The sequence below is a fragment of the Mchenga conophoros genome, linkage group LG5, assembly GCF_057382185.1.
Source record: "Mchenga conophoros isolate Kocher_MC1m ecotype Shallow Benthic linkage group LG5, M_conophoros_male_GT1.1, whole genome shotgun sequence".
Taxonomy (NCBI): Eukaryota; Metazoa; Chordata; class Actinopteri; order Cichliformes; family Cichlidae; genus Mchenga; species Mchenga conophoros.
In genome coordinates this window covers 10,091,202-10,094,698 of record NC_140530.1, presented here as the reverse complement: position 1 = coordinate 10,094,698, position 3,497 = coordinate 10,091,202, and positions in this window count along the sequence as shown.

Here is a 3,497-nt window from a genome sequence, read left to right as displayed (position 1 = left end):
ACAGAGAGTGCACTGTCTTCAACCATAACTGTTTGTCCTTTAGCAGCTAATTTATTACAGAGTCATTAAGTTAGCCTTAATGTTAGCTAGCTTGCTACAAATTACACAAAACAGCTTTGCCAGGTTGGACGAAGTAAAGCTCTTCCGGTCCAGGGATTCTTTAAATAAAAAACACAGTTTGGGGCTAAAAGGGTAGCAGAGTAACTCATATCCAGCAGTGTTGCTTTTAATTATTTTGCTGTATAATGATTCCTCTGCATATTTTGTATCAAACTTTAAAGTTTCAACATCGACCACAACTCTGACATCACCCCATTTCTAACTAGATGTGTGCATGAGATAGTGTAATTAAGTATTTATTTGTTTATAGCTGTGTTCTCATCCTGTGGTTATGAGTAAATATTTGTGTAAGCTGCCTTTTGCACGCCACTCAATCATTTTTTCTTTCTTCTTTTTTTTCTGTGTACCATTCCTGATACTGAATGAGTCACTTGTTGCAGTTCTCCACTAGGGGTCAGTATTCTTTTAGAAGTCATACTCACTGGCACTGATTTGCTTCTTCCCTGTCAGTGGATCCAGATATATTTAGTGGTTTCATTATTTTTGGGGCTGCAAAACAGCACGACTGACCAAACAGCTCCCACCTCCAGCCGATCCTCACAAAGATGCCACATAAAATTGTAAAAACTGACAACAGACCTGCTACAACAGACCAAAAATATTTTTCCCCTTCTCTTCTTCCTTCACTTGTTCTTCCCATAAACATTTGGCTGGAGCAAATGACTGCATTTTCAATTAAATGAGCTGAAGAAACAGCCAACCGAGACATCTGTCAGTCTCCCGAATAAACCAAACAAGTGTCTCACCAGCATACAGTAGCAACTCCCTGGGCTGGAAACAGGCGACACACACAACAAGCACACTCTCCCCACAACAGAGCTGGAGCCAAATAAAACCAGAGGGAAACAGACATCATAAAGTTTTCCCTATTTTCATGCTGCCAAGAACAAAAGTCAATCCCCGCATGGTGGGGCCTTTGATATAGATGGAGAGCGCGAGCGCAGCTTATGTTGTCAAAGTGTGAGTGTGTGCGTGTGCTTAGTGTGTGTGTGTTTGCAAAGCCACATTTTGCACTGCAGAATGCACAAAATCCACAGTGGTGAAAAATCAAGATAGCGATGATCCTCTGTTTCCCTCTCTCCTGTTTTTGTCCGTCTCTACTTCCCTCTTGTTTTGTCTTGGCCACAAAAGAATCTGTGAATAGAGTTGCTGCTGTATGACCATTTCAAGCCTCATCCTTTTCTCTGAGATAAGTTTATCATTAGGTCCCCTAGTTGAAAGCTATTGAAGTGCATCTCATTTCTCCTTTCCTATTTATTAATACAAACTTGACAACACACACAGTCTATTAAAAATAAAACCTCAACGCTGATTGATGTGATGCACCGAGGGTGTGTGATCTGTGTCCATATCCCACACGTGCCCTACGGCAGGCTTACCAGAGGGATCAAGAATAACCGGTGCTTCAGTGCTGTGTCATATTTGGAGAGAGGAAATGCAATCTGTGGAATTGGCCATCTGAACGAGACTTATGAAATTAGTAGGCTAATTATTTCCATTTCTTTGTGAAGATGGCAGATTCACAAGTGCTAGAGGCAAATTGGGAGCTCACGGATTCTTTTCCATCTGCTTTATTTAAAAAAAAAGTGCAGTGAAAAATCCTATGGAACCAGCGAAGCAAAGCGCTCATTATATGCACAGCCGGAAACGATGAAAATGACAAAGAAAAAGGTCCTTGTGCGCACATTCGGAATTTGCATTCAAACAAGCTTATTTTGTGTGAGCAATTCTGCCCTCATGAGCCGTTGAAGCTCAGCCAGGATATTGTCAGCCTTTTTGTTTTCTTTTTACAATCTACTCAGAATCCTATCTTCTGCAGAAGGATAAAAATTTATCTCGAACACTCAAATAGCACTTTCCTTTATATTGCGCTGTACACCCCACATATCACAAGCTTTAGATATGAACACATTTTCCAGTTCTAGCAAAAATAAAATAACTTTGCACCATGTTGGACTGTAATTGGTCCCATTTCTTTGTCCCCACTCTTAGTACTTATTGCAACAACTCAGTTTATTACTTCTTGTGTGGTGAGGATTTTCTCTGACCATACACTGTACACCATAAATGATGCTGGCTACATTAGGTAAATGTCCTGTCCCTGCTGTTGGGTGTGGATGGCCTACATTTATTTTCTTTAGCAATTTAAAAACAGAAATGAAAGAAGATGAGGAAGAGCAAGATATGCTTGGGCTTCTGCTAAGAAAAAAAAAACTTTTACTGACATATTCAGCAGCCTTAAAAATCTTTAAAGCAATTCCTGTGTCGTCACTTCAGCAGGACTACACCAGACAAAATTAGCGCTAAAATAACTTATTCATGAGAGACTTGTACAACAAACGTTTATCATGTAAACAGCATTTGAAACATGTTTACCTAGAGCAGGGGTGTCCAACTCCAGGCCTCCTATCACCCTGGGTCAACACACCTGAATCAAACGATTACTGTAGTTGATTACGAGGCCTCTGGAGAACTTCAAGATATATTGAGGAGGACATTTATCCATTTAAATAAGCTGTGTTGGATCAAGGACACATCTAAAACCTGCGGGACACTGGCCCTTGAGGCCTGGAGTTGGACACCCCTGACCTAGAGGGACGTCAAAGGCTATGTCCACACTGTGTCCACAATTTGTTTTCGTTTGAAAACGCATCGTTTTCTCTCCGTTTTTTTTTGCCAAGGAAAAGCGCAGCGTTTTGAAAGCGCTCTTGAAAACGAATACATTTGAAGACGGCGCGTTTGCGTCGCAGTGTGGACAGTGAAAATGGAGACTTTCAAAAACGATGACGCATTTTAGTCATGTGATGCAGTCATGTTACCACTTAAAACTAAAATAGCGGAGGGCACTATACAGCAGTTGTTTTGTTTGTTCTCAATGTTGACAGCCCTATTAAAGATTAATATCAGTCTGTACATGCTCAGTGGTGTGCATATAATACAGTTCCGATCAAAAGTCTAAGACCACTTGAAAAATGCCAAAAAAAATCATACTTTGCATGTTTGGATCTTAACAAGGTTCCAAGTAGAGCTTCAACATGCATCCAGAAGAAATGCGAGTGAGACAAAACATTTTTTGAGCATGCAATTTACTGAAAACAACTCTTAAACTGAAACAAGCTGTTTTACAGCTGATCAAAAGTTTAGGACCACACCTCCAAAAAAACCTGCAAACCTCCCCCCAAAACAGAAATCAGAGTTCCAAACATGAACTCAGTAATGAGTAGCTCCACTGTTATTGTTGATTATTTCAAACATTCATTGCAGCATGCTTGATGCAAGCATTTCCATGAGGTGAGTGTGAACATTTCTCCAAGTGGTGAAGACGGCTGTACGAGGGATGGATGGAAACTTGCCATCCATCCCCAAAGGTTCTTAAT